The 26,116-nt window shown below is 39.1% G+C and overlaps 2 long non-coding RNA genes across 7 annotated transcripts in view; one reads left to right on the plus strand and one right to left on the minus strand.

Moving 5' to 3' along the window:
• Positions 1 to 874: 874 nt before the first annotated feature.
• The window catches only part of LOC103461883 (uncharacterized), a 44,097-nt gene continuing 18,855 nt past the window's right edge, over positions 875 to 26,116 (plus strand). For all 5 annotated transcript variants that reach the window (XR_014086704.1, XR_014086707.1, XR_014086705.1 and 2 more), the window contains exons 1-3: positions 875 to 1,154; positions 23,731 to 23,786; positions 23,989 to 24,054. This is a non-coding gene — a long non-coding RNA (uncharacterized LOC103461883). The remainder of the gene's footprint in view (positions 1,155 to 23,730; positions 23,787 to 23,988; positions 24,055 to 26,116) is intronic.
• Positions 5,265 to 17,535, minus strand: LOC103461882 (uncharacterized). 2 transcript variants are annotated; one of them, XR_014086709.1, is made up of 7 exons: positions 17,323 to 17,535; positions 17,112 to 17,178; positions 15,888 to 15,969; positions 15,325 to 15,366; positions 14,686 to 14,743; positions 13,226 to 13,375; positions 5,265 to 7,052 (listed from the first exon to the last, which is right to left on the minus strand). It is a non-coding gene; the product is annotated as an uncharacterized LOC103461882 (long non-coding RNA). The 2 variants fall into 2 exon arrangements; XR_014086708.1 differs by lacking the exons at positions 5,265 to 7,052; positions 13,226 to 13,375; positions 14,686 to 14,743; positions 15,325 to 15,366; positions 15,888 to 15,969 and adding an exon at positions 16,089 to 16,336 and having other exon boundaries at positions 17,323 to 17,477.

Here is a 26,116-nt window from a genome sequence, read left to right on the forward strand (position 1 = left end):
CTTTTCTTCTTATCCTCGCCTCATCCTTCACATTTTCCTTACTTTAGTCCCTTCCATCTGTCCTTCCCATCATTGCCTCTTCCTTCCTTCTTACCTTGCTTATCTTTTCTTTTTGTAGTTGTGCCTTTTTACTTCCTTCCTATCTTGAACCTTTTCTTTCTTCCTATTTTAGTCTCTTCCTTCTTTTATATCTTAGCCCCTTCCATCCGCATCTTTCCTTCCTTCCTGTTAATCCTTCTGTTCGTCCTTCTTTCTTATCGTCTTTCCTTCCGATCATCATGTCTTCCTTCCTTCCATCTTATCTTAGTCCCATCCATCTTCCTTCCTGTCATCACCCCTTCCTTATACTTTCCTTCCTACGTCCCTCCTTTCAGTTTCACTCTTTCCTTTCTTCCTGCCTTTGTCCATTTCTTCCTTCCTTGCCATCTTTGTCCCTCCCTTCCTTCTCATCTGCCACTACCGACTGGGAGAAAACAGAGACCAGACACAAAGAGAAACAGAGGAGCTGATCTAGGAGTACTTTCTATGTTAAGGGAAAGTAGAAGCATTCATGGTATAGTGGCTCCTCTAGTTGCTTCATCTTGGAGAGAAACCGGTGATCTCTCAGTTACAGGCCGTAAATAAAGAACTAAACCATCCAGCGTTCACCATCCTTCAGACCAGCAGCTTTCCAAGTTTCTGTTTACTTTCTAATTGTTCCAGCTGGATATGAGCGACTGCGCTGAGGCTGGCTGTCCCTGCTGTGATTGGCTGATTCGTCTCCCGTCTGCCTCCACCCATTGGCCGGCTGCAGCAGGTTGGGAGGGGCAGCTCTGTGCACCCTCCCCCTGCTCCTGTAGCTGAGCTTGTAGATGTAAAGAGTCTTTCTCTGGCTTTTATCTGAGTGACTTCAGCGTTCTGCCTCTGAGCGAGTGTGTGTGAGTGTGTGTGTCGGAAGGAGAGTTAAAGAGAGGAAGGAACGGAGAGAGGGAGGGAGAGCCAAGCGGCGTTTATTTTTCTCCCCCCTGCTCCCTGTCACTCCATCCTTCCTCCCCTGACCTGGACCACCCTCCAGTCCTGCTTCCAGCCCGCACCGGGACCCCCATCCACCCGAACCGCCCCGGGACCCTTTGACTCTCCTCACTTCTCCGTCCCACCAACCACCACCCTGACAGGTAAGTCTCTGCTTCTCCAACCTTCAGTGCTTGATTGCTTTTCTTCTTTGGGAGTTCTTACACCATTTGTCCAAAAATATTCCATGTCATCTTTGCCTTTTCCGGATGCACAGTCCAAGTTTTCCCTTCAGTAAAGTGACAGTTCCAGGAGATGCCGTCAGCGAGGTCACGGTGCTTTCCCTCCTCCCTTTGATATTCCGATATAAACTTCCTCACATGCACATTCCCAGAGACTTTCCAACTCTCAGCCAGGAGCAGCGACTGAGTAGGAAAAGGTTCTGTTTCTCCTGGTTATTTACCGTTCCTGGAAAAGCTGCGGCCACTTCCAAACGGCGGGATAAAACACAGGGCTGTTGGTCGGCTCCAGAACGCATGACGTTGCACAAAGCGTAATGACTTTACAAGGCAGTGAGACGCTTGATTGAATCAGGCAATCCTTCTGGCAGCGGATCGCCGATATTAACGCGGCTCATAAAGCATTCCTGGCAGCAGCAGGGAGGAGAAAAACTGCTTAGTTCTTCAGCAGCACATCCTGCACTCCACCAGGAAGGGGAAGTGCTCGCTGTGTGTGTGTGTGTGCGTGTGTGTGTGTGTGAGAAAGAGAGAGACAGTGTGTGTGATTATACCGAAGTGCTTTAGACATCAATACTGCCAGCCAAGAGATTTTAAAGCCACTTTATCAAATCTGAAAATTGGACCTTACAGCAAAGACTAAAAAAAAGCTGCTTCAAATTCCTGCAAAGACAAATTAATGAACGAAAAAGATTTTTGCCATTTTGAATTTTGTTTCACTTGTTCCATTCACTCACCCACCTTTAATTTTATGCTTATTATTATTACATTGTAATAATTTCAGAACATTAAAAATCACCTTTTCATATTTTTGCCAATTTATTTAAATACATTTACATATATATTTATTTAAATTTTACTTGTAATTACATGAAAATATATCATTAAGAATATTTATATTTAAATAAAGTTAAGACTATTCATTTTTCATAAATGATTAAAATATGAAATAAATGAAAACTATGATTACAGTGTAATAAACTGTAATGCAACATTAGATTTTAGGTATTTAATTTAAAATGCAAATCGAGTAAATCTAAATAAATGCAAAAATATATTTTTTAATTCATTAATATAAATGTTATAAAGTTATTTTAACTGTATACGAGGTTTTCCTCTCAGACTGAGGTTCAGCCGATAAGCTGGAAAACTGACCACTTGTCACTGTAAATGAGCCAAACATGAGATGCTCAAAGTGAGTCAACGTAAATTTGAAAACATGTTAGAGTAATATATTCTTGGAAATTTTAGATTAAACCAATACTTTATTATCCGTATACCATTCTTTGGCTGAAATTCCTTTTATTTTTGACATTTTATGATGTAATCTGAGCCTCATGAAGCTCCAGTTGAATCTCCATCTTGTGTATTTAATTCACAGCGAGCAGGTTTACCTTAGTAACACTGAGGGAAGCTGGATTAAGTCAAAGACGCGTCTTCAGAGCTCTGCCCTATTTATGTGACGTAGCTGGACTATTAGCAAACGCCCACAGCGAACCGTGAGCCCCGTTTCCTGCAGAGCCGGTGCTTTGCAGGAAGGCAGCTGGCTCTTTGTGTCCTGGCCTTTTCGAACCGTTCCGGTTTTCCCGCTGGCCCGGCTCAGCGCTCCGAATGTGGCGGGAGTTTCCTGAGAAGGATCTGGCTCAGAGTTTGATGGTAGCTGTTGCAAAGTGATATAGCGTTACGTTTTAATCAGCGGTTAGCTTGATAAAGACAGACTCATGCTGAGATGCTTAATTTATAAGATCCAAATCAACTTTTAAGGGTTTCCTCAAAACTTCAGAGTCCAGTGAGGAACAAAATTAAAAATTTGGTTAACGAGGTTAACGGTTTGCTTTAATTGATTTGCATTAATTAATGTCCGAGTTTTAGCTGTTGTGTTGAGCTTTGTTTACTAGGAAGACCAAAGGCGGCAGATCCAAACTGCAAAACAGAAGTAAGCAAAACCCTTAAATATTTTTAAGGCAGAAAACCAATAAATACTGAAAGTATAGAACCAAAAAAAAAAACCACATCCGCTTCCAAATGTTTGTTCAGAGTGGATAAATAATTTTAAAACACTTTTTGGCATAAAAAGGCAGTATATTGTATTCTGTGTTATTCTATATTGCATCTGCTCTGATTTTCAAGTCGACCAGGAATCCTAAACCTCTTCGTTAATCAGTTCTTTTCTCTGTAAGCTTTTATTTTGAAAGGCCCATATAATCCCCGTTTCATCACTGGTTAGACCCCATAAGGACATTCGTACCCGTTCTTTAAATCCAGACTAAATAATAACCCCCCTGAGGCTTTTATATTGAAGGGTGTATTTGGGCTTTAACTTGAAAGGCCAACATAATCCAGTTTTAGGGCTTGTTTTGTTGCTTTAGTGATGTTAAATCTGCTTTAATCCAACTGAAACAGTCATTGTTATGTCAGGCAGCAGTAGGATCAACAGGAGACAGACTGACAAACGGTATCTGTCCCCTAAATTTGTGATAATCCATTTTTCTGCTGTGGAAGGGAGGTGAAGCCTGTTTTTGTTTCCAGTGTTTTATTTTGAAGGATGAATTTGTCCAGGTTGACTGGGGTCCAACAGGGATCCATTTCCTGTTCTGAAACAGATCGTTTCCTGTTGGCAAACTGATGTGTTTCACTTTAAAATAACGTTTTGTGTGGGGGCAAAGATGCTGTTTGGTTTTATTTAAATTCAAAATAATAGGAATACCTAACTATATTATTAAATAAAGTGCAAGTTTTATCCATTTATCCACACAGATTTATACTGACACCATCTGAATCAATGTGTTTTTGGGCTTTTCAGTTAATTTAATAAAGCCTGTTTTTTTATTATGAACTGGAAACCTTTATCAATAATCAACAGGGAAATATTTGTTAGCATTGCAGTAAATGTCCCTTACTTGTGAGCAGCTTTTTGCACGTTTCCTTTGGTGCCTTGATTGTTTGACTTCAGTAATCACCCTAATCTTCACTTTCTATAAGATCTAAGCGGGGACTTTGACTGGGCTGCTCCAAGTCCAAAAAATTAACCCTGTAAATGGAATTAGCCTGCCTGGTGCTAGAACGGACTGCAGGTCAATGACTAATATACCTTTAAGATACATTGGTAAAATGTAGGTTTTTTTGGACATATTTCTTAAAAAGAATTTAGAAAATGACATTCATTGTGAATTTGTCTGACAGACAGACCTGCACTGTCTGTCCAGTGTTTACTTGTAAACACTTTTCTGACCTTAACAGACTAAAAAGTTGCCATTTTTAGTGGAAATTAATTATACGGAGTTGACCTATTTAATTTTAGAGATGCAAATCTTCAGTGTCTACTGATACTAGAACAGTTTTTAGGGTCACAATTTAATTCAGAAACCAATTTTTCTATTCAAACTGTCTATAGAGATTCTGCTTAAATTATGTGACAAGTGTAAGCAAATATGACGTTTTTATATATATATATATATATATATATATATATATATATATATATGTGTATATTCTGTAAGGTTCCATTGGTTTCTATTTAAATAATAGGTTTGCGCAAAAACTTCTGTAGCTTAAGCTACCAGTAGTAGGTTAGCTAGGCTGCCCTGGTTTTTCTTAAGTAAAAATATCAGAATTATGGCCGAGGTGACTAGCATAATGCTACATACTCGTAAATAGGAGCGGCAGAGACGCACAACGTAAATGTATTTTAAAAACAATAGAGCATTTTGAAGTGATTCAGGATTTCCAGGACAAGCAACAGCAATTCTTCATAGAATCGATTTTTATCGGCACCTGTAATGTGATTCCTCATCAGAAACTGCTTTTCTTTTAACATTTTCAGAGTCTTTGTAACCTTGCATTTGTACACATTTATAAAATAAGACATTATTATAGATTTGCAGCAAAAATCTGAAACAAACTTCTGGAAAATTGTAAAACAACCAGTTTTCCTTTAAATCTAGACTAAAAGCTCAGCTGTTAAGAGATGCTTTCACATGATAATAAATGAAACATTAACCAACATTTTGGTCAGTAATGACGGCACTTGGAAAAATGTCGTGTTTCAGTTGTTAATTTTTTGTGTTTTTATGATGTAAAGCACTTTGAACAGTCTTGTTGCTGAAATGTGCCACACAAATAAACTTGATGGAGTGACTGATGAAAACACACAGGCTGCAGGGTGTCCAGGGTTACACTATTGGAGCTCCAAGTTGATTATAAAATAACACAAAGCTAATTCTGCCTCAGCTTTCCTCAACATGTTTGCACGATTGGTTTTACTGGCTGTGAAGTCGAGGCCAACAACAATATTTTCTCGTCACTTCACTGGTTAAGCTGGTTCCTTCCACCCCTGTATTAGCGGGTATAAAAATAGCAGACGGGTTAGAGGGGGCCGCCTGTTCATGACCATCCCTCACCACCCAGAGTGGTGCTGGGGAAGCAGCAGGGAAGGTTGGAGCTACTGCACTAGTTTGCTTCTGCCTCCATCTTTTCTGATTGATCTCTGAAACCTTCACAAGCTTAAATTACATCACTCTGTTGCTCCTCGTCGACAGGACGGTCCTCAGATTTCACCAACCATAATTCTCCTGGATGGCTTCGACTTTTAGAAGGTGCCGCGTTCAATTTCAGTAATGCCTCGCACCGCCGGTCCTTGGTTTCTGGTATGAATTATTGTCGGGAAGGATTGTTTTTTAGGTTTACAGTGTTGCTCTGTTAGAGAACGGCTGACCCATCAACTGAAAGGGAAGACGGGAAGGAGAGGCATTCCTTCCTTCTTGAAGCTTCAACTATTATTTTTAATGAGCAGGGATGACTTCAAAATATACTAGTTACTTTTACACAGAAATAAAGCTAAAACTGATTGTTCTTTGCTGCGGTGCTAATGCTAGCTTTTATTCAACTACGTAAAGTTAGGAAGGTTGCCGTCACTGCACGATCATTACCGTTAGCTCAATTTTGCATGAGCTAAAAGAAATACGTTGGTAAAATGAAGATCTACAAGATTAAAAGGATTATCAGACTGTACAACCCCATCTCTTCATGGGAAACAAACCAATTACTTCATGTTTGATTATTGTATACAGGTGAAATATTGATTATTTTTCAATTTACAGAAAATTGTGAAATTAGCCAAGCAAATTGTAATTAAACCATTTTTATCTTTTGGTTATTCTCTTTAAATCAGATGCAGTTTTTTCGATTGTAATGAATTTAAAAAATTTTTTATATTCTCGTGGAAGTATTTCTTTCACTAATGAGCTAACGGTGCAGATTGTAGAGTGACAGTTACCATGAGTTGGGTAGAGTCATCTGTCTGAATACTAAATACTAAGCAGATTCATCATGAGGAAGAGGTGAACTTGGCATCGCATCAGATCCGCAGATGTTTAACATTTGATAAGCAGTGAGGAAGCTTCCTGCAGTTTGCACGCAGAGTCGGATTCAGTGCTCCCGTTTCGAACTGAACAGATAACGTCATTCGGATTTAAAGTTCAAGCAGAGACGACAAGGAAGCTCCGATCAGCTGATAGTGGAGCGACACAACGCCTTGTTTTTGTAAAAATATTGAGAGATGAGTTTGGAATCATCTGTAGATTGTCACCGTCTTTAAACGGCAGGTCATTTCCTGCAGCGAGTTGAAAACGACTGGTAGCTCTCCTTTCCACACAGGTTTGACCTCTGAATGCCCCCCAGCTCGGACAGGGTGCAGCCACGTCACCGTGTGTGAATGCAGCGCGATTATTTATCCATTATTGCCAGTTTCTCTGAGATGACTCAGCTCAAATGATGAATGGAGCCTTCGGAGTCCACAATGAGGTTCTGCAGGCCAGTGGAGGAGTTCTGCATGCAGAAAATAATTGTTTTTAAACATTTAACCACAGGAACTGAACATTATTTAATGAAGTAAGCACATGAAACAAGACAGTAGAGGAAACCGAAAAAAAAACATGCGTCTCTGCGGCTTATGTTTGTTAATGTCAGTGGAAAGTGTAACAGATATTCTAAAGCTCATCTCTCGGCGCTGTCGGCTGCCTCTTGGCGTTTTTTTTGCTTGATTAAAAAGCGCCCAGGAGTTGGTAAGCGTGTGGTAGGTGTGAGCGCACGCCCCGACAGCTTAGCATACTGATTATTCAAGCCTCTTAGGCTAAGCCTCGGCACTCGAGTGATGAACGTCAGCTCCTCGCTCTCCCATTCTGATTTCTGCACTTTTCTCATTCTCCGTTTGAGCAAGTGGGAAGCCAGTGACAGCTCTCGCAGAGAGCAAACCTGTTGTCTGAGAGGGTGAACGGATCGGCGACGCACTGATTCAGACACAGCCAGAACTATTTAGTGTGATAAATAGTCACATGGGTTGATGACTGACCCATTAGTTGATGGGTCAATCATTGTTGGGACCGTTTCTCTTGATGCAGAAGCTGCTGCCATTACAGTGAGGTCTAAAGTTGCTGTCCCAAGCACAAAAACAGTGATTATTATGAAAATATTTTATTTCCTTCTTTTTATTTCACCCTATTGACTGACTCAGTTAGTTATGCTAACTCTAAAACCATTGATAAACATTAGTTCTGCTAAGGCTAAAGAGCTATACCAACATGGTATTTAGCTGAAGCTAATGCTAAAGTGCCAACTTCAACCATTTTAATACCTAACAAGGAAATATAAAGCGGGTGGAGAAACTGAGGAGAGGAAACAAGATTTGCTGCGTAAACAGATTTCAAAATAACAGCGTGAATATAAACGTCTAAGTACTTGAAGAATACTCAACAGTCTATAACCAAATCTTCAACACAGATGTCAAACTTTATCCAGCTGAAAGTTTACAAGTAAATATGCGCTTTAGATTTTAAACAACTTATGTGAAGCTAAGCTCTAAATGTTTCCAAATTTAGCAAAACTGTTAATTCTTTAAATGAAAAATTAGCTATGCCAACAGCGCTCAAAGGAAGAAAGAAAGCATAATGAATATCAGTGATGATCACTAACTATAAAGTTATAACCAAAGGAATAACCATAAACGTTAGTTTTACTAGCGCTAAAAAGCTACAGCAACACAGTATGTATCAGAAGCTAATGCCGAAGTGTTAACTTAAGCTAAGTGCTAAATTACATGTTCCTTACTGCTCTTAGGTATTGTATTCATGTTTAAATCTTGTTCTCTAGTTGGACCATCTATGTAAAATTTTATTCAGCTGAAAGTTTACAAAGCTGCCAGGTAAATTAGCACATCAGAATTTAAGCAAAATAAATGTTTAAGGGAAGCTAAGTGCGCTAAGTTAGCAACGCAAAGAAATTGGCTCCACTATTTAGCAGAAAGCAAGAAGTCTGCTTTATAAAATATTAAACTTCCCATAGTATATAATATTTTCCATTTTAATGAATTAAGTGAATGTGTGAGATCTTGTCCTAAATAAATATTAAAAGTGTCCATCTGCATCAACAGCTTGTGCTCGAGGGCCAAATTTATACTTTCTAGAATGGGGGTCAGGGGCCACAAATGGCCCCCGGGCCACTCTTTGGGCAGCCTTGTCCAACAGTCCAGAGGGAATGCAGGAATAAATATATTAAGAGGTTTTCTGTGGTATGTAACATAAAATCTGCTGTGCTAAAGTTTTAATTTGGCTGATTTCTTCTCACTCTCTAATAACATTAAGGATTTCTGATTGGACTGTTGCTGCTTTTCTACATATTTTCACTCATTTTACCCAAACACTGACCCTGCAGATGAGCACAAAGCAGAAAATAAAAAGTGAAAATCTATGGGCAGAGGTTGAAGCACTAATGTGTGTTTTTAGTTATAGGAGTGGTAAACTTCACAAAATAGGAAACGTTAGAAGCAACATTTCCAGACAGGAGCCAGGAAAGTTAAAAGGGTTGACTCAAATTGGTCTTCCAAAAGGACGATGACTGTAAACATTCAAAGCCCTGAGAGAGGAATTGTCTTTCCGATGATTATTGTTTTTCAGTCCTTTTAAATCAGCCTTTTGGAGCAAAAATCTTATTTCCTGCTCATCAAAAATGATATTTTTCCAATTTTTCATTGACTTGCTGAAAGTGTTTGGCTTGTTTGACACAATGCAGTGTGAAAGCAAACTGCAGAAATTGAAAATGAAACGAAGTTTGCAAATTTGATTCCTTTCCAAACTGTTTGAGCAACCTGTTCCAGTCCCGGCCTGTGGGGGCGCTGCACCATTAACTACTGAGGGAAGTTACACAAACCTCTGAAGAATACACTGAATGCAATGTCTTCTTTCACAAAATGTTAACAAAAACAGAGTACTGTCAGATTTTAGATTTTGTAGGATTTTTCTAGTCTTCGGTAAAAGACCACGAGTCCTTTCTCCTGCTAGTGTTTGTTTTGGTTTTATTTACCCAGAATGCACTGCACTGTAGTCCACTTCCAGCTTTAGGAGCGGTCTCTGGTCCGCTTGGTGTTCATATATGAATTTAAACCACAACATAGTTCACTTCAATCCAACCAGAGCAGTTTTTTTTTTCTAAATCAGAGTTTAATAGGGCATTCACCGGACTGAACCGGACTTTCTAAATAAACAAACTGGAGTTGGATTAAAGTGTCTAACCATCAATTATTGGGTCAGAGCTCAGATTTTAGTGGCTTTACAAGGAGCAGGCTGCATGGAAAAGGAGTGAAAAAAGTCCAAACGTCCTTCAGAAACACAAAACTGTTGGTACATGGGACAAACATAATAAAATTAGTAGTAGCCCAAAGATTTGGTGCGTAACTGTACATTATTCCTGTCTACTGCCTTTCCATATGCACGGCGCTGGCAGCACGTCAGTTTCTGCATCACTGACCTTGTTTATTGGCTGCAGTGAGAAAGGTTATTCTAATTCCTGTCAGATACAAACATTTCCATTTCCATCTAAATGTTGCCCGAGACGAAACAGAAATATTACAATTTGTAGAACAATGAATTCCCTTTGGGAACATTCGGAATGGACTGCACGGTTTGCTCTGCAGCGGGTTGTGTGTGTTTTTTTATGGGTTGAGCGGGGTCTGAGCTGGCAGGACGGGCCTCGGCTGCTTACCGCTGAGCCCCACCTGACCAACAGATTGGTCCCAGTTGGTGGCCGAGGCCAAAACAGAAACTGTGGATGCTTCAGGATTCAGCCGACACAATGGAAGCAAACATGTATAAACTGGAGGCAACATAATGAGACACCTGAGCTGATTTAGCAGTTTGTAAACCATTTTTACACATTTCTGGACAAAATTGTTAGATTTAGTTAAACTTGGTTGGTTTCCTGGCATGATACACTTTTTAAATAAATCAGCTGATTTTAAAAAGAATTATGGAAAATATGCATGTTTAATTATAAATTTGAATAATCCACCAAAGCAGTAAAAGATGTACCTGTATTTAGTTAGATGCGGGAGTTAAAACACTTGGCCTGAGCCAGACTTGCAGTGGCAGAAGCCCAGGGTGCCATTTTTATATTTAACCGTTTTCTTTTATGGATGTATGTTTTGCAAACATTTTTATATAAAAATCATAAGTCCAGATAAGACTAAATTTATTAAAATTTTGGGATTTTTAGCAACATTCTGTGTTGTGATGACTCTGCTTAGGATTGAGATGGTGGCTTTTCCAGAAACCTAATGCTAGCCAGCTTTATCGTTCCTCAACCAATCAGGATGCCAGTTTAGGACCATCGTCTTGCTGGTTTCAGCCATTCGATCCAAACGTCCCCATCAGATGAAGGAAAATTGCTTAGTGGTAAGAACAATGCATCAGTTGTCAAGCAAACAAGGTGTGCAAAGCACAAAGTTGACGGACTTAGAGCTGCAATTAGCGCGCCGTTTTCCAGTCGGACTATTACTTGTGTTGCGCAGCGCTCTCTTTCACCGATGAGCTGTTGACGAATGCTTAGCGCTACTAAGCATCTAAGGAGAGAGACTGAGGGACAGAAAGAATCGCTGCCAAAAACAGACGGAACGTGTTAGAAGAGTAGGATTCCTTTAACTAGAAAACTCAGTGCATTTACTGCACAATAGAAATGGAGTTTATCCTCAAATACCTCAGCAGGGAACATCTACTACATGCATCAACCTCCTTAATGGATGCCATGTTCTCTTTGCAGAGGACCAACTTTTTTCTGTGATCGTTCATACAGAATCTTCTCCAAACTTGAGACTTAAAGTATAATATAATGAAGACTGCCTTTTAATTTTTTTTATGTAAAACGTTTCATTTCCCATCTATTTACACTTTAAAAAGTTTTTGTACTTCAAACTTGACATGTTTAAATCATATCGCATTTTGTGCATCAAAAGGTTTTTAGTAAAATTATATTTCATGAATCACCACAAAAAACAATACTTACTTACTAAAATAATCTTTTACAACCAAATCCAAAATGGATGGTGTGTCGTTAAATCAGGAACGGTTCAAATTAAAAGTGATATCTCTGTACATGACGAGTGAACATAAACTGCAGATTTTTTGCTGTTTTATTCTTATTCTCAACTTCATCTCAGTCTCATTTTTCTACTCGACAGTAGAAATTCAGAACATAGAAGTCATTGCTCTTTCCCTGACACACTTTTACTCAAAGCTGTTATTTATTTTTATTTTTAGACTGCTGTTTTTCTCTCTTCTTGTGCAGCTCTAGAAGCATCTGCAGAAAAGGATGCTAAGTCAGCGGGAATGCCGAAAAGTGAGCTTAAGCAGATGTTGGGGTGGAGGGGGTGCAGGGAAGGACTTCAGAGGTTGAAAAAACACGTCTACGGGTCGCTTTTCCCAGTTTTCTTCTCAGGGAAAAATGCTCGAAAAAATGGGGACAGCTCTGAAAGTAGAGAGAAATTGAAATGCGCAGCTCAAATCTTTAGTAAAATAATTCAATACAATCATACGGAGAACCCATGCCTTTAAGGTTACCCCCTTATTACATAAAAGCCTCGTTGAAAACTTTCTTCCTCCTCTTTCCACATCAAGTTGAAGGAAATGCTCTTAGCCTCCTCCATTATTCATTTAATGGACCTCTGAAACTGTGTCAGAGCCGGCGAGAGCCTCCAGTTTTCTACATCCTTGTTTCCTCTCCACCTTGTCCTCCCATCTTTGTCACCTCCAGACTTTTCATAGCCCATCTTGAGACAATATATTTCAAATATGCACTTAGCTATAGCTCAAACTGTGAGTAAACATTTGCTTCGAATCAGCAGAAATGTAGTCTGTATACATGGATAATTTTTATGACATCACAGAGACCAGTGGTGGACACTAATGTGCTAATCGCATAGTTAATTTTTCCTCTACTGCTTTAGCCAATGTTGAAAATGTTTAGCGCACCCAGCTTCCTCCGACTTTGTTTTGAACAGAACAAAGTTCAACATTTGTGTTTTAGTCTTTACTTGATGGTTTTATAAACCTTCAGTTAAATAAAGTTCAACATCTGTGTTGACGTTATTGTGGGGCCATTTCCTTACTCACATTCTTTAGCATTAACTTCTACAAAATACAATGTTGACATAGCGCTTTAGCATTAGCAGAACTAATGTTAATGGTAAGTGTGTGAGGGTTAGCGCAGCTAGCTGTTCAGTTCGCTAACCACAACCAAAAACATCACAATCCTTTTACATCACAGCAGACTTATGGGAAACTTTTCGCAAGAAACCTTCAAATTTTGTGCCTGTAAGTTCATTACAAAATAATTAATGAAATATGCCTTGAAAAGTTACGAAAAATCTCTATAAAAGGTTTCTACTTATGAATCGTATATTTTTTTGCCTCCAAGAAGCCATGTTGGTCTTGATCAATAGATTTCCAAACTTTATGAAGGTCTTTTTCTTCAACTTTATTTTTCATTCATAATATTTTATTTGTTGTTTTTAGAGCAGTTATTCAACTCACATAATGACAAATCAAATACTAACAATGATAGAAGAAATCCATTTGTTCACTTGGTTGTTTGATTTGAACATTTTTATGGTCAAAGATGTTGACTTTCAGCATGAAGTTGAAATATATTGGAGAAAAGAGAGTGATGAGATGTACCTCACCACTGGGGGCGCTGTGCTGCACACACTGCATGATGTTCCAGAGCCTCAAACAAGCAGCCAAACCCCAAAGAAACAGCCGATATCTTCACAATATCTGAAGAGCTGTCGATCAGGACCAGTTTCTGATCACAGGAACGTCTGAATGCTTGGAAAGGAAACAAGTCTCCATGATTCTCTATGGATTCATGTGGGTGAAAAAATTTGGAAAACTAGAGAGACTCTTAAACTGAGGAGGCTTTTAAAATCTGCTGCTTGTTTGGGATTAAACGTTTAAAAGCTGCAACATCAAAGAGTTTTTGGGTTTTGGTGTCGTCTTCGTGTCAGCGAAAGGCTCTGCGTTGGGAGAGCGCAAGGATGTCAAATGCTGCTTAACACAACAGGATATAAGACTTCCCCCGACACACACACACATCTTAAACCTGCCCAGACTGCAGCCGGCATAAAGGCGACTCCTCACCTCTGCTGCATCGACCTTTGTTCATCTGGATGTGCGTGGGCTTCAGAGCTGTCCAGATGCCTTCAAGGCAACAAGTGTAACAAATATGTTGGTTCATAGAGAGTACGATCAGATTTTTGCCGCTTTTCAGCAACAAGACTCCAAACAGTCTGATATAATGTGGTTTCCCCAGTGGGACGGGCGCCAAAAAGGACGTCTTTTCTATAAACTGTTTGAACTTATGGATTCAAAACAGCATGAGGCTTATGAAGATCAAAAAGGCCTTTAAACGCAATTTGTTCATGCACTGATTAATATGCAGCACCGTTCACATTTACTGTTTCTCCTGGTGAAAACATGAGAAAGCCTCAAAATAAAGTTTTTGCTTTACTGCAGATTAATCTCACACTGAAACATATGGCAGAGTATTTATTAGGGCCAGGATAATAAAATTCTTTAAAACTACAAGAATAAAGTCTGTTACAAGAATGAATGAGAGCAAAGTCGCAATAATAGTCACAACTTTACGGGAATAAAGTCAAAATAATACAAGATTTAAGTTATGAGAACATGTTACACTAATAAACTTATAAACTGTAATAATACAAAAATGAGAATAAATTCATAATACAAGAAAAAAGTAAAACATTTTCGCTTCCATTTCTTGTTGCAGTGTTTTTCATTTGTGTTAGTTTTTTTTAATTGTAGATTTTTATTGCAGCATTTTTCCGCTTGCTGTGTTTTTCTGGTGCTTTTGTGTGTGTGTGTGTGTGTGTGTGTGTGTGTTTTGGAGTTTGCATCATTAGCATGTTTAAAGTTGAATTAAAATTGAAACACTAAAATACAAATACAAAATCTAACCAAGTATTTTTGCCCAGATTCTGGTGCAAATATCTTATTGTACTTTAAATGAGGCAAAAACTAACTTATAACTTTTCAGCAACATGCAGACGCTCATTTTAAGTCAATAACATTTGAACTTGATAAAAAGTACTAGCTCCACTAGCAGATTTTCTCACCTGTAATATGGAAAAAACTTCTTGTTTTCTATCATTTTCATCTTGTTTTCAGAAGAATCTGTAATGATGAACTGGCATTAATGAAGAAATAGACCTCTAGATAAACATACATTGTTGTTGTTTGAAGTTAATAATTGCTTTCACATGTTTTATCAGAGCTTCATGGTAATTTATAGATGAGGAGATAAAGGTAGCAAGAGAGATGAAGAGACAATGTTGTGGTTTTCGCAGCGCCTCAAGCTCTTTGGAAACGTGAATAATTGGAGGGAAATGTTCGCAGAGCAAAGTCCTGCAGCACAAAAGTGAGGTAAACTGAGTCTGATCATTTCATGGGCTGTTGGAAGTCTGTGTGTGATAGATGGGGCCTCGTAATGGTTAATCTAGTGTGTTCATCCTGTGTGAAAGAGCACACACGTCAGGAGCCTAATCATCTGCTGACGTTATGAATATTAGTTTGACTTTTATTACAAGTTTGTCTTAAATTAGAAAATTATTGAAAGGACCATTTAAAATTCAAAGTTATGCGTTTAAATGCACAATAACATGAATTTATGATCCAGAAAAATGTGTTATTGTGACAGGCCTATTCGTAGTCCCTTTACTTGAGTAACGGTTACAGTTTCTCAGTAATCATTGTACCTCTGATGGCAGATTCTTGAGGTTATAGAAGTTGCTGTTGACCTGTAAATAAAGACAGAAACAGAATCAGCTGACATAAACTTAGCCGTTACGGAGAGGCAGCAGTTCTGTGATTCAGGTGAAACAACATCCGGTGTAAAATTAGAAGGATTACTCCTTTACCGCCGAGATTCTTTCGCTTCACGTCATTACAGAGCATTTTCTATCATCAAACCAACAACCAACAAAATCCAGGAAATATAAGGATGTGTCGGCCATTACACCCTAACAAACCGTTACAGTCAGTAAATATCGGTACCAAATGATGCAGAACAAGTTCATGTGAACACAAACCCGCGATGCAGCATCTCTTGCGACTGTTTACATAAAAATTTCCTCTAACAATGATCTATCCCTGTTTTTGATTAAAACCACCCCCAAAAAGCACAGTAGACACCGATTAAAATGTTCTGCTTCAAATGCTTACATGGTACATGGCATGAAGCACTCTGACAACTCTTCTGAACCATAAAATAAGTCAACGTTTACCATATAAACATAAAATAAATGGAGTTTTTACTTACATTCAGACGCAGTCAGTGGGAGGTTGGTGGTTAACCTCCTGTGTCTGTACCGCTTTGAGCTCCAGAGGCGACCGGATAATTTCTGGCGCATGAGCACAATCCGATTTACTACCCCCAAAATTTGGGTAAATACTACAATACTTTATTATGTTGCAATTTTTACTGTCCACAAACAGGTAGTGTTAATATGATTTTAAGGTAATTTTAAATTATTTTAATTGGATTGTATTTACAACCATCCAGAGTTGGGTCCAGTTCAGAAACTGATTTTTCTCCCTAGACAGAAATATAATTCCCACAATGAGGCTGTTTAAGGCGTCCACTGCATCCCAGCACCATATTAATACAAAGTCAGCCAAATATTTTCCATGCATCATGAGACGGCTTCCTCCTCCTCCTCTGTGTGCTTATTGCACAGCTGGTTTTCCCCTGACTGGTACATATTTTTTCTGCGGATGAAAAGTGCCGGCTTTAATAAATCTGATAGATGACTGGTTGCAAACTGTTGACCAGTCATTTTTCTGACAGGAAGTATTACTTGATTTTACTCTTTACATTAAGATGTATTACCAAGCAGCTTGATTCCTCTATAAGGAGATAAAACATGTTTAGTAATGCCTCAGCTTTCGCCAGGCACTCTGATCTTTACTCTCAAATTAAAACAAATAAATAGGAACGCAAACTGATTTTTAGTTTGTTTAACTTTAATAACTGGATCGTTAAATGGTTGTAAATGTAGGTCAAAAATCTAACTTGTCAAGAAAATAGAGCAAATTAAAGATTTAAAATTTAAAAACAATTTCAAACTTTCTTCTGCAAACAACTGCAATAAAGATTTTGAGAACATGCAACACTCAAGTTACCAGCATACATCAAATAATACAAAAAAACCCGACATGTCAACGAAAGTCAGAAAAAACATTTATTTTTATTTATTAATTATTTCAAATAATTACATTTCACAACTGTTTAGCACTTAGAAGTACTGCCTGCTATATTAACCATGTTTTCCATCGAAAATAGTGATAAACGTAGCAATCTTAGCATTGGTTTTAAATGCTTATTTAGTCTTCGCTTAAAATTTTTACGAATTCAATCATATTTTTAAACAAATAAAACTTTAAATTGCAAACTACTTCTTTAATAAATGCTATAAACATTATATTCAACAGTAAACAGATAAAAGTGCAAATAAATAATGAATAGGTGAAATAATTTGCTCACCGGTCTCACCAGAGGACCGCACAGCAGCACAAAATGGCGCCGCCTCCAACCTCCTGGTTTGTTCACTCTACGACCAGAAGCACAGAGAGAACCGAACTAGTTAACAATGGTGAACTTAACTCATCGTTTTGGCAGTAAACAGACATAAAAAAATCATTCTTAGCATCAGCAATGTTAGCTAACGATTCGTTTTATACATTTTTTTTTGTACCTCTTCTTCCGTGAATCTTTTGCGTTCAGTTAGCAGCTCAGCGCTCAAGTCGCAACGGAAATGAAGGAGGAAACCACGGAGGTGGTGGGCGGGACAATGCGCCACTTGGAAAGAGCTCATTGGTTAAGACCGATGCAAGCGTTTTTTCTTCCTGAAAAGTTAACCCTTTAATTACTGGTCGTGACAATAATTCACCCAAAAAATAATTAACTGTTAAAATAATAAATCTTCTCATTTTCATGAGAGTTTAAAGGATTTTTAAATTATTATTATTATTAAAGCCATATTTAAATGTGTGCTCCGCACCCTCTGTGGGCGCCACACCTAGAGGGGGCGCCAAAACGACGGCAGAAAAATAATTTGTAGTAAGCATTTTCTATATTAACAGGTGTTGTGCTTTTTGATTTTTTTCCCCCTTTACAACCCAAAGAGACATTTTCTAATTTTTTTGAATTTGCCTTGACAATTTTGGCTCATGTTGTAAAAAGTTTGGACATCGCTGTTCAGAAGAACATGTGCTAACATTAGATGGGCCAATTAAGAGCGTCTACTGAAGCTAATTTAAAGGTACATGTACCTATTATTCCTGTTTAGGATGGAACAGTGTGTGTGTGTGTGTGTGTGTGTGTGTGTGTGTGTGTGTGTGTGTGTGTGTGTGTGTGTGTGTGTGTGTGTGTGTGTGTGTGTGTGTGTGTGTGTGTGTGTGTGTGTGTGAAGCCCGCAGAAAGCAAACATGCAGTCCAGCAGCAGACAGTCCGTGTGATGAGCCGGCGGAAAGGCAAACGTCTCTGCTCATAAATACGTCCATGTTCAAGATTTACGGCTAGCAGTTCCATCTCCAGAGGAAGCCTGGTCGATTGCTTTTTGCGCCTGTCCTGCAGTTCTTGCAGGAAACACGCTGTGTGCAGCTCCGCATGCCGAAAATCCACATAACGCAGGTGAAAAAACAAAGGTTGCTCAGTTTGTCGTGTTAATTATTTGCATATGTCCTGTTTTTGTTTTTAGCAGCTAAGAGTCAACTCAGATGCACAGTTTTATCTAGGAGGAGTAAAAAGGGAAGAACACCTGCTGGGACTGATGAAAGGTTAATCTGGTCCCAGTAACAGACATGATGAAGGACTCAATGAATCACAGACAGAAAAATCACTACACTGGAAGTGTTTTCATTCAAGAACCTCTAAAAGTTATAAATCTTTTGTTAAAGCTGAATTATGTAATTATGTATGTTCTTTATAAGAAAAAATTCTAAATGTCAAAAATCTTTTACATAATTGTTGAAACTGTCACCATGTTGTGAAAGTTTATGACAGATAATCTGTGAAAAAAATTGATCTTGCTGTCTGAAGAAACAACCAATCAGAACCAGGAGGAGGGGCTTAGTGCTGTCAATCACCCTCATGAAGTTGCTGCTGAATGTGCTAATGGCAGAGAAACAACTCGTCGTTACAGGAAAACTGTTTATCTGCTGTCATCTGTGGCTATGCTAACTAGCCTCCACATTGACGACAGGCTATGCTAACTGCAGGGTGGCACGAGATTGTGATTGACAGCGCTAAGACCCGCCTCCTGTCTCTGATTGGTTGTTTCTAGTTCAAACTGGGAGAAGGTGGAGGAGTTGAATTTTTTCAAGGACTAACTGTCTCATAAATTGTCACAAAAAAGTGACAGTTTCAACAGATACAAACATATATTTTATAAAAGCTACATACTGCACCTTCAGTTATCATTTTTTTGTTTTTTACAGACGTTTGTAGGTGAATGTCTGCAGCTGCTCTCGCTCTGTTTGTGTATCAGGAAGTCAGACGCTGCAGGACTGTTTTATTGCTGTACAGAATCAGATCAAAGTTAAACATTTTATTGAGGAAAGCAACAGTAAATTTGAGTAAATTGAAACCATCCACTTGGAGATTAATGAGAACAAACTGAGGCTGCAGAAGAAAATGCTTCCGACTGTAGACCATCCATCCTTCCTCACTTACTTTCTTCCCTTCATTCTTTAATTTATCGTTTTCTTTCCTTTCTTCTCTCCCTCACATCTATATTTCATTTCATTTGTGTATTGTTAAAAGAGAAAAAACTATTGGATCTGAACTCGCTGTATTTGACTTATGACTTTGCGATGACGATAAATAAACTGAATCAGTTGCTGCAGTTTTTCTTATATTTTTTCCATCGAGCCACAGAAACTGCTTTTCAACAATCTTTGCAACACCAGAAGCCTGTGAACTTCAGCAACCTGAAACTGCCCATGAAGGGGAAACTCCGGCTTTGTGTGCTCTGTAAGGATTGTCGAACACATCAGTTGTGGTGTTAGCATGATGCTCATTCAGCGTCAGCATTCAACAAAAAACCTTCTGATGCAGAAATCCTTGAACTGCTTCAGTTAAGATGCACACTCCCCAATAAACTAATCCCCCCTAAAACGACGAGGCCCAGTCATCTTCCTCACAAAGACTTCAAAGTGAAGCCAGGAGTCGGACTGTGAATGATGGAGCTCCTGTGTGTGTTTGGCTGACAGAGTTAACCAAACAAGCAGTTTCAGAAATGCTCACCGGGGCCAGCTAAGCTCCTGACGGTGACCACTTAAGTGCTGCGCGGTCTCTCTGGGGTGAGTTTGTGGGAATAAGCATTTCCTCGGACGTTTCGCTGGCCTGCAATGCGTGAGCTTGTGTGTCCTCGTGGATATATTGGTGCTGTGCGTGTTTGCTTGGTGGCGCGTTAAAGGTTTCCTCTGCCAGGGGGAGACATCTGTTTTTTTTAATGTCACCGTATATTCTGGAGCCAAACGCCTCAGAGAAAGAAAGAAACAAAGAAAGCACTGCAACACATTATTTTCACTTACTGTAATGTTTTCATTCAGTTGCCAGCAAATTTTCTGACCTTTACCTTTTATGTAAAATTCACAGTTAGCACCATTTGGGTTTCTACTGCTTCTAAAAACAACCCAAGCGTTTTAAAGAAACACCGAGACAGTTTTTAGCAATAAGTTAATATTATCTGTTGTCAGAAAATTAGTCGTTTCAAAAACCTTTTGAATGTTGAGTCAGAAATCAGCAAAAACTGCTCTTCACCCCGCAAAGTCTAGATGTTACCTAGCAACCCCAGCAGCGTTCCGCCCCGTTACCTAGCAACACGAGCAGAGTTCCGCCCCATTACTTAGCAAGCCCAGCAGAGTTCTGCCCCGTTACCTAGCAACCCCAGCAGCGTTCCGCCCCGTTACCTAGCAACACGAGCAGAGTTCCGTCCCGTTACTTAGCAACCCCAGCAGCGTTCCGCCCCGTTACCTAGCAACCCCAGCAGAGTTCCAGGACGTTTGGTCTATGGCTGCTGGAAAAGACAATTGTTTTATGGTTGACTTACCGTCCAGAAACCACTTGCTGCATTCTTGTTAGTTGTGCAGGAGGCTTCACTTCTGCTTTTCAAAGATGTATGGTTGCATAATTGTGCACCAGTTTTCACACACTTTTATCTGTGAAAGTGTGTGAGATGGGAGGCCAGGGCCAGCAGCTGCAGCTAATTTGACTATAATTGTGCTGTAAATGTCAATTAAATGTGATTTGACTAATCAATTCCAAATGTAATGACAGCAAAATTAAACAATAAAACATGTACAAGTCATAAAAACAATATTAATTCCTGGTAAAAACCAGAAGCCTATTTCTTCAGATGTCTATGTAAGACTAGCTTGTTAGCCTTAGAAACCACAGTAGCAAACTGATTATCTCGAGAAAATCATGCCAAAAAAATAATTTCAGGTTTGAAACCTACTAAGTTTTGAACTTTTGTCAAGATCTAAGTGAGGTTTATGCTTCTTCCTCCTCAAAGAAATGGAACACAGCAGCTGTAATCTGACCGTGGGTTTATGTAGATTTGGTGAGTTAGCCTAACCGCATATTCTGTTTCTGTTCCTTCTTTAGCTTTCAGTTTGACTGAAAGAGTAGAGAGTTATTCAGAGATTAAAATGTATTACAAAAGCGACGACCGGTCCATGAACTCACTTTTTAAATTTTTCTAATTCGGTCCTATTCTGCCGTTCCTCGCTAACATTTCCGGTTTCTGAAAAGAGGAGGGAAAGAGCCGGAGCGAGATGAATTTATAATCGGTGAAGGGTGAGTCCTTCGGCAGCCGGGGTCAGCGCTCTAATCGCAGGAAGTGAAGACACTGCGAGGATGTTTAATGAGAGGATAAGAGCAACAGGGAGGGCTGGGGGAATTAGCCCTTTTAGATATCATTAAACATTAATACTGTCAGGGGACCGGCGCTCGCTGGGGTCCTTTCATTGACTTTCATGCTGGGTGCTAATAGAGTTTCACCTCCGGGGACCTGAGCGCCCCGCACCCTTCCCCCCAAAGCCGAAGCAAAGAGAGATCAGATCGCCTCCTCGCTTCTGAGGATGAGATTATTCAGCCTGGGTGGTAATTTAGATTATTTAAGGTTAAACACTCAAATTAATCCTTTTTCTTTCCTTTCCGTACAATACAGTCGTTTAAAAGTATAAAAACTCCTTGGAAGAGTGAATAAATTTGCCCAGAGGTGATCTCACATGAGTCAAACGAGTCGTTTGGCAAAAATAACAGCAATAAAAAAAGAGGTTTATTTATATACATTTTCACCAAATTATTCTTTAATTTGTAAATTTAACAGTTAGCAAACTAAATATTTAGCTACAACCTTTAAAATAATATTTTAGCTTGCTAAACCTTTACTTTATCTAACTAGTTAACTCAATATTTAGATTTATACTGAATATTTAACTTGTTAGCTAAATATTTTGTATATTTAGGAAGCAAAACATTTTGCTACCTAAATATATTTAGCTAGCTGAATGTACAAAATGACAAGTCTCAGTATTTGTTTCAGGCTGTGTGCCTACCTAACTAAATATAGTTTTTTTTTAAATTAAATTTCTTAACTTGCTAGCAAAATATTTAGCTTGAAACTAAACATTTTGCTGACTAAATGTTTCTGTTTTGAAGCTAAATATTTAGATAACTAAACATTCAGCTACCTAGCTAAATATTTGGCTTCAGACTAAATATTTTGCAAGCAAATAATGTATTTAAATCTAAATATTTAGTTAGTTAGCTACATATCTATCCACAAACCAAATACTTAGCAAGCTTAAAAAAATATTTTAGAGGGTGGCTAAATATTTATTTAGAAAACTTTCAACTTTTATTGTACATTTTAGCTTAAAACAAAGAATGAGCCATTTAACTGTGTGGATCTCCAGCCGGAGTTTATAAAAATGTTCACCAGATCCAGCTTTTATTGTGATAGTCCATTTTCACTTATCAGCAAGTTACTTTGCATATTAATTTAGCTTTGAACTAGCTAAATGTTGAGCTAATATTTAGCCACCTCAGAGCTTATAGAGATAATTAGCTTGCAAGCTAAATATTTTTGCTTCACACTGAATACTTAGCTTGCAAATCAAATATTTATTTAGTAAGCTAAATATTGTGTTTGGTAATTTAATATTTAGCTGGAAACTCAAATTTAAAAATTGGTTTATGGTGAAAATGACACTGAGTTTGAAAAATTACTCTTTGTTTTTTTTTCTCCTATGACTGACTAAATAACCGAAATTATTGCTGTTAATTTTTGAAAGTGTAACTTCACAAAGAGACTTCAAGCTAAATAAAACCGTCACCATCAGAGTCAGAAGGCACAAAGAGAAACTGGCTGGCGGCAAAAACGTGTGGATGGCGCCATCTAGAGGCCAGAGTTTCCCACTGATTTGCAGAATGTAGCGAAGGAAGGAAGGAGGAATCAGATCCTGAAGCAAATTTATAGTTTTCAAAGGAAAACAATTGGCAGAGAAGTGGAAATGAGGTCAAACGTACATTAAGAGTATGTGAATGTAATTTAAAAGACAAAAAAAATGACAGATGGGGAAAAGTTTGCAGTAATCTTAAAATTGTTTCCAGTGGAGCAAACTGTCAAAGTTACAAACAAGAGAAAAAAGTCAACAGTGATTTTATTCAGGATTTCCACAAATTCTCAATTTCAAACATCTGATTTTTTCCAGACTCAAATTCACATTTTTTTCTTGGCAGGATTATTGTACAATAAATGTCGTTTTTTTTTTTATTTGTAACGGCAGAAAATTAGATATTTTATTGGTTTGATTGATATTAAAACAGAGCCTTTACAGGTTTACATTTTTTGGAGAAAATTTACAATAAAAAGTTCTGATTCAGATGTTTTTGTGTACATGTTTACTGTAAACCAAAGAGGTTTTATGATGTTGTTTATGTAAATCTCCAGCAGAGGGCAGTATGCGCTTACGGGCGTTATCCAGAGTGTTTTAATGACATGATCGGATGGTGGCCGACAGAGGGCGCTGCTGCTGCACAATCATAGAGCCAGGTTACCGTTGTGGTAAATAATTTCTTATCTTTCCAGGGATTCCTCTCTGGTTCTGTTCGGAGTGCTGACTGCTAAGACCTCAGCTTCACACAGTAAGAAACATCAGCACATTTCCACTGATGGGCCATTAAACGGGCTGCTTTAAAAGAATAAACCCGCTCCGGGTTCAGCCCATGCTGCTGTGTGGCTCTGTAGAAATGTCTGCTAACATCAGATGAATGATGTGCTTTGAAATATTCAGCAATGCCCTCGGAGCATCGTTAACGCACAGTTTTTCTTTTCTTTCTCTAACAGATCCTTAAGCCCAGCTGCCAGAGGTAATTTGGTCTAAAAACACCTCAGCTCCACGTCTGCAGCAAAGTGAGTCCTACATATAAAGTGCATTTTTAATAAACTTCTGTACTTTTTCCAACCTAAATCCAGTTAAAAGAATCTGTTCGAATGTCAAAAATGCTAAAAATAAATGCAATTTGTTGGAAACCTAACAAAATCACACCCATTTTCACGATCTTGGAGTTAAAATCCATCCATCCATTGTCCCTCAGTGGGGTCGGGAGGGTTGCTGGTTCCTCTCCAGCTAGCGTGCCGGGCAAGAGGCAGGGTCACCTGGACAGGTCGCCAGTCTGTCGCAGGGCAACACAGAGACACACAACCATGCACACACACACTCACACCTAGGGGCAATTTAGAGAGGCCAATTAACCTGACAGTCATGTTTCTGGACTGTGGGAGGAAACCGGAGTACCTGGAGAAAACCCACCATGCACAGGGAGAACATGGAGACTCCATGCAGAAAGACCGGGAATCGAACCCAGAACCTTCTTGCTGCAAGGCAACAGCTCTACCAACTGCGCCACTGTGCAGCCCTGGAGTTAAAATATGTTCATGAAAAGCAGGTTGAGCTGGTCGAACAGAGCCTGCAACAACGGCACGGCGTTCTGCCGCTAGAGAGACAAAAACTGAGCATCGTCCTCCAACCAGGACTTCATCAGTCAGGACAGGTTGACACAACGCCAAGACGGACCGATTATTCCCAAAGAGCTCCATGTCAGACGCTACGGGGCTCAGCTCGCAGGTTAAAGGTTAAAGTTCATGACTCTGAAACAATCTGGCTGTTTGGAAGAGTCTACGAAGAAAGCCCAAGAAAGAACGACGTTAAGAGTTCTGAATTAATATGAATTACAACATTTAACTTCCTCAGGGATCAACAACGTTTTCATGAGCTGAACTGAATGAAAGCTGCAGCTAAATGAAGGATAAGACGGGAGGAACAATGTCCTCTGCTGCTGTGTTCGGTCTGAAAGGAGCACATTTCTGCTAATGAGCTAACACAGTGCTACTTTGTAGCTTAGCGCTTTTGCTAACCTTGAAAACCTTTAGCGCGGTTAGCTTCCCCTAGATACATTCTTCCTAAGAAGTTCTGAAGCGCTAATTTGCTAATCTGTTTTCTAAACATTCAGTTGAATTAAGTTCAACATCTTTGTTGAAGTTTTGGTTATTGGCTGTTAAGAAGCTAGACGTTAATATTCATGCTCTTATTTTGAAGTTGTGGACGCCTGTTAGCGCAGCAGTTTGTTTCCTTCCTCGTGTTCTCCGCCTGTGGATGCGGTCGCAGCAAACCAACGTTTATTCTGCGCCTTCAGCACACGTGGGGTAATAGCATGGTTGAAGTTAGCGCTTTAGCATTAGCTTCTGCTAAATCGCATGTTGGTGAGGCTTTAGCATGCTTTAATGCTAGGGAACTGATGTTTGTAATTTTTGGTTTTAGTTAGCAGAGCTACAGAAACAAATATTATTAATAATAATAAATTCAAACAAAACAAAAGCTACAAACTGAAAGAGTCGAACAGAAACCCAGAGCGAAGCGCTGCTGCTCCTGATCAACAAGCTGCCGGATCATGGGGTGTGCTTAGACTTTTATGATTGGTTCACAAACTGCACACTGAATAATAAAGACTTTTTTAGGCTCCTTCAGGCTTTCTAAGATTTTAAAAGCTTTATTGGAAGGTTAAGATTGGCGGAGTGTCTGTAGAAACAATGAATATTAAAAATGGAGCCTAGGATAACACGTGCTGCTGACAGGGATCTGTAATTTCTCATGGATAACAACATGATCTGCCTGGTGGTGAAAGAGGAATCAGAAATCTCACGTTGAGCTCCTCCTGGCTGAGGTGGGGAAATTACCGGCCTCAGGAAGTCGGTCATCTTCACAAGCTTTTCCGGCCTGCTTTAAAATGCAGCCATTTGGTGCTCAGATTCCACAGAACTGGTCCTCTGACATGAAGCAAAGTCATCCAGGAGGAGCTCCGTTTGTTGAGCAGAGATGAATAATGAAAAGGTTCTCTGGCAGATCGAGCAGAAAGGTTTAGCTGAGAATCCTCTGATTCTCCAAGCAGAGGATGTTTGTGTTTGGACATGAAGA

Source organism: Poecilia reticulata, chromosome 2 (genome assembly GCF_904066995.2).
Source record: "Poecilia reticulata chromosome 2, P_reticulata-male-v2, whole genome shotgun sequence".
Taxonomy (NCBI): Eukaryota; Metazoa; Chordata; class Actinopteri; order Cyprinodontiformes; family Poeciliidae; genus Poecilia; species Poecilia reticulata.